This window comes from Marmota flaviventris, chromosome 14 (genome assembly GCF_047511675.1).
Source record: "Marmota flaviventris isolate mMarFla1 chromosome 14, mMarFla1.hap1, whole genome shotgun sequence".
Classification (NCBI taxonomy): domain Eukaryota; kingdom Metazoa; phylum Chordata; class Mammalia; order Rodentia; family Sciuridae; genus Marmota; species Marmota flaviventris.
In genome coordinates this window covers 7,287,930-7,296,515 of record NC_092511.1, presented here as the reverse complement: position 1 = coordinate 7,296,515, position 8,586 = coordinate 7,287,930, and the positions used below count along the sequence as shown (strand labels likewise).

Here is an 8,586-nt window from a genome sequence, read left to right as displayed (position 1 = left end):
CTGGACCAGGGCCCTCGTTCAGACGCATTTCCACGTTAAGAGTCTGGGGAAGATCTGACTGGATCTTAGACACATTTTAAATCACGTGACAACGTGTTTGACCATGGTGTGGGTCCCGTGAAAGGCTGCCCCACAGCTTGTGTTGATTTCCGGTCTGGAGCCCACATGTGTGCCCTTCCTTCTGGACTTCCGCCACCCTCCTGTGGGCAGCCACGCTGCTGCATGAATCAGCGCAATCCATGGCTCTGTCGTCATGCCCTTGTTAGCTGTGTTTGGTTTCTATCCTGCATGGGCTCAGGGACCACAAAGCCACTGACATCGCCACTGTTCTCTCAGTGTTGAGACTCGTGCCCACTTTTTTTTTTTTTTTTGTATGAAAGTTACATTTCCATATTGGGTGCTATCCAGTGTAACTTGAGTCTATTTTCTTAGAATATACAATGGTGAAATGACCTTCCAAAGGTTTGCTCAAAATATGGAATGCTTCTCGAATTTGCGGGTCACCCTTGCACAGGGGCCATGGCTATCTTCGCTGTATGGTTCCAATTTTAGTGTCTGTGCTGCCGAGCAAGCGAGCACTCCTGCCCACTCTTCTGACTGTGAAGGTGACATGGTGATGGGTTGCCAGGACAGGAAGCCCCTCCCAGCGCAGTGTGGCTGCTGATTTGTGAACTGGGAACGCCACCTTTGTCCTTCCCCTCTGCAGTGCTCCCTCAGCCTTCGGAGGAGCCCATAAAATTGTCACAAATGCACAGCAAGATTCTGGCACAGCAGAGACTGTAACACAAAAATATTTCTTTTAATATTTTAGCTGGGAATGCGGGCAGCTGTGAGAGGCAGATGCCAAACTCCGCGCCGAGTGACTGACAATCTGCAGCGCGTTGCCTCCGTCCCTGGGGAGAGCTGCCCGCGGGGATGTGTTTGCAGACTGCAGAGCCCGCGAGGCTCCGGTGTCCTTGAGGCAGCGGTCCTTCTGGGCTTGTGGTGGTGGCTTCACTGGCTGGGAGGTGTGACACAGGGCTGCCAGGCCTCTGCGGAGCCGCGCTGTTCTGTGCGGTGGGAGCGCTGCGCCCTGGTCCTGGTCTCTGTCCCCGAGGCACGTTCATCCCTCTCCGCACAGCGCCTTGGCCTCCTCGGCCCTCTGTCCCCAGTGTCCCTGCGCCATGGACTGAGCTCAGCCCCAGACCTCCGTGTGGGGCGTGGACCTTCCTCGTGGCCTCTGCCCTCTCCACCTGCTGCGGTTCCACGGTGTTTCCCAGACGCCACGTGCTGGGAACTGAGTCCCCAGCTGACAGTGCTGAGGGGGGCCCTCAGGAGGCGCCAGGTGGTGGGGGCTCTGGTCTCAGGAGGGGTCCGTGGTCACAGTGAGAGCTGTGTTCTACGAGGGATCTCGGCTTTCTCTTCTCCTGTTGCCTCGCGAGGCCCCGGGCCCTGTTACCGCTCAGCTCCAGAGTCTCCATCTGGGCCTTCCCAGAACGTGGCCCGCCAACGTCTATTTGAGTTTCCCGGGCTGTGCTGTCTGTCACAGCAGCAGAAGACAGACTGAGGCGCCCCCCAGCCACACAGCATTGTCACTCCAGATGCCAGGAGTGTCTGCGTGTCCTCTTCCCTCGGGGTCTCTGGGGAGCCTTCCTGTCCCCCCTTCCCTCTGGGTTTGAGTCCCTTTCCCTGGACTCCCCCTGAAGCCCCCACTTCCTCTCCCACACCTGTCACTCTGTGTCATAGACACTTCCTCGCCCGCCTTTCTCCTCGGCTGTGTTTGGGCTCCTCGAGGGCAGGAACCCGACCCCCATGTGCCCTTGACACCTAGCATGACGCACAGCAGAGGCCCAACAAATGGCTCTTGCATGAAGAAATGGACAGACAATGGATACCAGCCAAGGGCTGGCCAGACCAGGGTTGCAGACCGGGAGCGTCACCTGACGGGGAGGGTGTGACCGCAGGAGCGGTTCTGTCTGCTCCTGAACGGAATCCAGGTGCCTACTCAGGGTAGTTTCTGGAACTTTCTGGAGTGTGCGCCCTCACTCCGGAGGCTGAAGGGAGGCTCTGATCTGGAGGCCTTATGTGTGTGCTCTTAGATTTCCAGTGACCTGCCTGCATGGCCTGTGTCCCCACAAAGGGTGAGTTAATGATGCAGCCTTGGTCCCCAGGGAAGTCACTTGGAGACAGAGTCATGTTGGGAGTCGTTTGGTGGTGGGTGGAGAGCTGTTCTGCTGGAGGTGAGCGGGAAATCCAGTGGATAGGGTGGAGAGCCCTGTCCTTCCAGGACTGGACAGCCCCTCCACTGACATGCTCCAGCCTTCACACCTGTGTCGGCCTCATTGGGTGTAGGCTGCCCTGGGAAGGGACAGTATTATGGGTCAAATTATATCCCCCCAAGAAGACATATTCACGTCCTAACCCAGAACCTGTGAATGTGGAGGGGGCTCTGCAGAGGTCAGCACTGGGGCTATCTCTGTGCAGCTGGTGACTGTTTTCAAGAGCAGTGGACTTGCCGTGAGTTTGGGATGGCAGATGGGGTCGTCCCATGTGCACTCTGTGAACCGGGCACCTCAAGCTCATCAGTGCACATTCGTTTTATTCTTGGTTTCTTTAAATGCGGTAGATTAGACCCAGGAATCAGATTGGTATGCCAGAAGGGACGAGGTCTTCACTGAATTGAGAGCCTGGCCATTGATGACTACGGGGTCATCATAGGACCCCATGGGGGCATCCGCTGGAACTCCAATTTCTAAGTCAAGCAGTGGGTGACGGGCGCAGTGAGTGAGTTGCCCCCTGCCCTAGCTGCCCTCCCCAGGCTGTGGATACGCCTGGTCCCTCCTTGAGTTGGGGCACCGGAGTCTCCTCCTGGGAACCCCTAACAGGCTGCCTGCTCCTGCCCTCCCCAGGGCTGCCTGGCCTCAGGCACTGGTCGCTGTGCTCAGGAGGGCAAGAGGCTGCTAGTGCGGCTGCGCTCACCTCTGGCAGGGCTGGTCTCCAGGGCCCGTGACTGACCGCTCACCAGTCTCCTCCCTGTGCCTCTGGGCCGTGGCAGGACTCTTCTTGCACACAGTGGGGAGGCAGAGGCCTCTGTCCTCACCAGTGGCAGCACTAGTCCCCTCCACGCAGCTCAGCACAGGGCCAACAGCCTGGGGGACAGCAGGCCACTCGGGTCCCCATGAGGGTGCAGGACAGGTGTGCGGTGGCCCCCCCTTTGCCCAGGTTCCTTCAGCGTCTGTCTCACAGGCGGGTCCCAGGACTCTGCCCCGCAGCCTTGCTTCTAGGGAGGAGCAGAGCCAAGAGCTTTAGAGAGAATCTTCTCTGGCCTTCCTTCATTCTTCAACTTCCGTGGAGCCTCTGTGAGTGGCTTGAGGCCACCGAATTCCACGTTGCACCCGATGGCAAGTGGGAGGAGGCCTCTGTCCCTCCTGAGGCTGCTTCAGTGCCATGCTACACACGGTTGGCATCAAGACCTCCTCTCCCTGCCTCCCTCCTCTCCCTGCCCCCTCTGGGGGGAGTGGCTGGCCTCCAGGTGTGAGGCTGGCCTCCCCTGGGTGGGCCAGGCTGCTAGGGGCCAAGGTCCATCTCATCCTGCACCTGGGTTTGTGGCAGAATTCGTGTCTGCAGTCGGTGGAGCTCAGCCACCCTCCCTGGTAGATTCCTGGGGCCCTGCAGGTGCCCTGGGGTCTGACTGGATGTCCATTGGTCTTGGCTTTGGGGTCACTTCACCTTCACTGAAGTGGCTTATTCTAACTCCCCAAGCCAGGCTTTCAATTGACCCCGACTATCACTAAACCCAGGGGTCCCCTCTGTGTCCTGTGAGGCCAAGCAGGGGTCACAGAGCCCCCACTTTTCTGACTATTTTGGCCCAGGAGGGGGTGGGGTGGGGTCCCAGGATTGTGGGATAGGGTTCCCTGGGTTGGGGTGGACAGCAGAGCAGGAGACCTTCTCTGGGAGTCCCCAGTAGGATCAGGGTGGGGTCTGCTCTCCAGAGCAGGTGGCCTTCTCTGGGAGTCCCCAGTAGGATCAGGGTGGGGTCTGCTCTCGACTTTCCCCAGCTCCTCCCTTTAGCCTCCTGGTGTGGAGGCCCTGGCCCTGCCTGTGCCGCCTGCCTCTGTCCCCTCCTTCCTTGCCTCCCACCTAACTGAAGACTCGAGCTCTCAGTGATTCCCCTGGTTCTGAGATTCTCTCTCCTCCACATCTTCTGCTTCCGGAAGTGGGTGTCCCTAGGCCCAGCCGAGGCTCCCGGGCAGCGTGGATGACTTCCGGAGCTGCTCCTGGGGCCTCCACACCCGCTGGGCCCTGCTGTCTGCTCCACCGTCAGTGGTCAGCGAGGAAGCCCGGAATGGTGTAAGGTATAGGGTCACTAGGTGGCACTGACCGAAGGCTGACTCCAACCCTCTAGAAAACCCACTCTCCCAGCGCAGCCCTGGGAGGAGCCTCCTGCCAAGCCCTGAACAGCGTGAGTTTCCCGGGGCTGACCGGAGGTGAAGCTCGCCACCCTCATTGCGAACCAGTCTGAGGGTGGGTCCAGCAGTGTTCTCCCGACAGGCAGGCAGGTCGCTGTGCCTGTATGTGCTGGTCGGGGACAGAGAGGCGTTCGGGAGAGCCCCGTGGGTGAGAGAGGTCACAGCAGAGGAGGGGATGGGTGGGCAGAGCCAGGCTTCTCATGTTTCCAGAATGGTGTGGCCAGGGAGTCAGACCTTGGCTGCAAGGGAGCTCTGGCCAGAGACGTAGATGAAGAGTAGAGGAGTAGTGTGGGCGGAGGTCACGGACACTCTGAGGAAGGGGTCATCTGGGCCCTCTGGAGTCCCCTGGCTTCTGGCTTTTGTAGCATGGATGTTTGTCCCTGGGAAGGCGCGGCACATTTTTTGAGCGGTGCTGGATGTTGCTGGAGCCAAGCAGGGTCCTCCTGTGCTTCAGAAGAGAACCTTCTGGAATCTTCCTTGAAGTCCTTCTATGAAAAGGCACGGCCCCGAGCGGGTGGAGGGAAGGACTTGGGACAGATTTCAGAGCTGGCTTCATGGGGCACTTGGCCAGCGGGTCCAGTGCTTGTCACCATTCCTGACCTAGCACTGGCCAGGGGACGATGGTGTTTGTGGGAGAGCAGCAGAGTTCGGTGAGGCAGGGATTGTGGGCCTCTGCGTGCCCTCGAACAGCAGAAAGGATGGACCAGGCTTGAGGTTGACCTCTACTGGCTCGTGCGACCTGGTAACCCACTGGCTGGATACAGAGTGGGAGGGAGCCCGATAAACCTGTCTCCCGAGCTCTGAGACCTGCGACACCTGTCACTCCAACGGCCACCTGCCACCAACGTTGTCCCAGCCCACTTGGCAGGGAGCTGGTGACTGCTTATGACCCTGCAGCTGGACCTCAGACATGGGGTGCAGGGTTTGAGGCCAGGCCCCCCGACAGGAAGGTGACCTGTGAGACAGGAGAGAGGCGTGCTGTGAGCCGGGAAATCCCAAAAGCACCGAGTGCCTCTCATTAGTTACCCTGTTTCCCCACACGCTCTGTTTATTTGACAAATATTTATTGAGCACCTGCTGTTTGCTGAGCTGGAAGGATAGATAAAAGTTCCTCAAGGATTTCTCACGCGCTTCTCAGTCACATGAGAAATGGCTTCTCTGGGGTCCCCGGCTGGAGCCCTGGGTAGCGAGCTTGGCCATTCTCCTCGGGGAGCAGGAGGTGAGGACCCGGGCGGGGGCTCCGGCTCCCACCCTTCCCACATGCTTTCTCTTCCTGTGGGATCTGGCCTCGTGGGCTGCGGTCCCTGGGTGCTGGCTTCTGTCCTGGCCACGTACATTAAATGTAACATGATGACATAATTATGGAAATGGAGAACACCCGAGTTTACTTAACCTACTGCTCTCCTCAGACAAGCCCAGAACACACTGTAATAATTTGTCACCCGTTTTTCTGAGGTAGGACGGGCTGACTCTTAATTACAAGCCACGGCGAGAGATGAGCAAATAAATATGCATGTTAGTCTGAATGCTATAATTAGAACTACCATTTGGCTAAAGAAAAGTAGAGACGTGTTAATTCCAGGCCTCTGCTTGCATGTTAAGTCGCTGCTAGGGAACAATCTGTGTTAACACGTTAAGCCCTGATGAGGCAGGAATGTCTGGAGATTTTTTTTTGTAAGCAGAGCTGAGACACACTTTCTATTCCACTAGATATTCCAATTCAGTGTTTATTTCCTGGAGTCCGAGTTAACATGATAATTAGTGTTTTTGACGTATCTGACAGCTACTCAGAAGGATGATTTTGCATGAAGTTTCCAACAGTATCTGTGTACCAGGTTGGCACCATGCGCTGGAACCGGTGGGGTGGCCGGTGGTGGGTGGACATGGAATCTACTCATGCCTTTGACAAATAATGGGACACACATGTCTGTTATTTCTGATGAAGTCAAGAAGGGCATTTTCCGCAACGTCTTCACCAATACCCTCCAACCCTATTTTTGACCTGTTCAGTTAACATTTCTGAGTGCAATTTCTTCATACACCATCTCTTCAGTCGAGTGCTGGGTAAAACTGACCAGAACAATCCAGAAACAGAGACCTACTCTCTCTCGCAGTGTCCCAGGCCAGCCGGCTGGTGGGTTCGCGAACTCTGGCTGACTGAGGGAAATTGGCAGTGAAAGTGAGGAGAACCCAGAGACCGCCATGCCTGAGCCCAGGGGCAGAGGGGCCACCCTTCATACCCATCATGGACCCAGCAGAGGGAGGGAGTCGGGTGATCCCAGGCGCCCACGGGTGTCCCTGGGAAGCTGCCCATCACCACGTGGAAGAAGCCTCCTGGAGAAGAAGGCACCTGCCGTGTGCCCTGTGTCCCAGCCGGTCCCCAGTCTTGCTCCATGGTAATGGTGACAGCTATGAGCACACACTGGGTCCTGTGCAAACTTGGACACATCTGCATTTCAGATGAACAACAGGCAATTGTTTTAGGCACTTCTGCCCTGCAAGCTGCGTGGATGGTGTTTATTGTCCGTCTGACGGTCACATCTAACTGGAGGCCCTGTAATCCCACGCCCAGGTTTCTGAAATAGTAGGTGCTATGGTTCGGATGTGAGGTGTCCCCTAAAGCTCATGTGTGAGACAAGGCAGGAGGGTTCGGACGTGAACCGATTGGTTAGGAGAGCCTTAACGCAGTCGCTGAATGAACCCCTGACGGGGATGAACTGGGTGCTAACCGCAGGCAGGTGGGGCGTGGCTGCAGGCCGTGGGTCCGGGGAGCCTTGGGTTTCTATTTGGTGAGCTGAGCTGAGCTCTCTGGGTTTCCCAGCAGCCTGCTCCCAGCTGCTCCCCTCGGCCACACTCTTCACCGGCTGTCTATGGACTGACACTTCTGAAACCGTGAGCCCCCAAATAAACGTCTTCTCCTCGAATTGTTCTTGTCAGGTGTTTTGGCCGCAGCAGTGGGAAAGCTGACTGAGCCAGTGGCCTGGGTGGGGCTCGAACCTTTGTTTTTCTAGTGGGTTCCGGTGAGGTTGGGGTTGTGGCCTGAGGGCCACACTGGGAGCACAGTGAGGAAGGTGACGATCCATGGGCGGTGGGTCAAATAGGGCAGAGAAGTTAAGAAACTCGTGCAGATGATGCAGCCAGCGTTGGGGCCTGGTGGTCTGGCTCCAGAAGCGTTATTGGCCACCTTGCTAAGAACAGAGGTGCCATTGTAAGAGTAAAAGAAATTGAAGTTAAAGTGTAAAAGACTGGGCATTGTAAAGTTTCTAAGCTGCAAGGCCTGAGTTAAAAAGTAAAGGACCAGGTATTGTTAAGTTCCTATGCTACACCCAAAACCTGAAATTCCTGTAGCTGTTAGGACAATACCCGGAACTGCCCAGTAAATATTCCCCCTGACCATCTGGTTGTTTAATAACCTAGGACCCTGTGCGGCTTGGCACGTAGGCCTCGCAGGGCCTGAACCAATCAGTTTGAATGTGTACCCCGATTAGAACTGACCTATCACCCCCGCCCGGCTTGTTCCCGCCAATGAATGAACTAATCATGTCTAAGAATTGTTGTTTGATTTTCCCGCGGTGTATGATGATTTGTTAAAGGAGACTGTGATGTATGTAAAGTCCCCGCCCTCCCCAAAAAGTGTACTTAAGCACTGCTCAACCCCTGCTCGGGGCTCTGAGCCGCTCTCCCTTGTTGAGTGAGCCTGGAGCCCCAGCGCGCTGGATTGGATCCTCAATAAACCCCTTTTGCTGTTGCATGAGCCAGTCTCTTGGTGGTCTCTTCCTCCGACGTTCGCTGGACCCTTACACAATCTGAATGCGTCATTCCCCTACCCCAAGGACATCCCCTTACTCGCATGCTCTACCCAAATGATCCTTCTAAAACACAGGTTGAATCACACACTCCCCTGCTCAAACCCTGCAGTGGTTCCATCTCCTCAGTGACATGAGACCCTGCGAGGCTCCCCCTGACCCAGGCCTGGCTTCCTCTCTGGTGCTATGTCCTTCCCACCTCCCCCTTGTCCTCATCTCAGGAAAACTGCTCTTCTTGCTGATTGTGGAATACCCCAGGCAACTCCTGTCCCAGGGCCTTTGTACATGCTGTTCCCTCTGTTTGGGCACTCTTTCTCACACATCCCCAAGGG

At 56.5% G+C, this 8,586-nt stretch overlaps 1 non-coding gene across 1 annotated transcript; it reads right to left on the bottom strand.

Moving 5' to 3' along the window:
* Nucleotides 1–469: 469 nt before the first annotated feature.
* On the bottom strand, nt 470–579 carry LOC114094726 (U6 spliceosomal RNA). Its single transcript, XR_003583126.2, has one exon. It is a non-coding gene; the product is annotated as a U6 spliceosomal RNA (small nuclear RNA).
* Between the last annotated feature and the right edge of the window lie 8,007 nt (nt 580–8,586).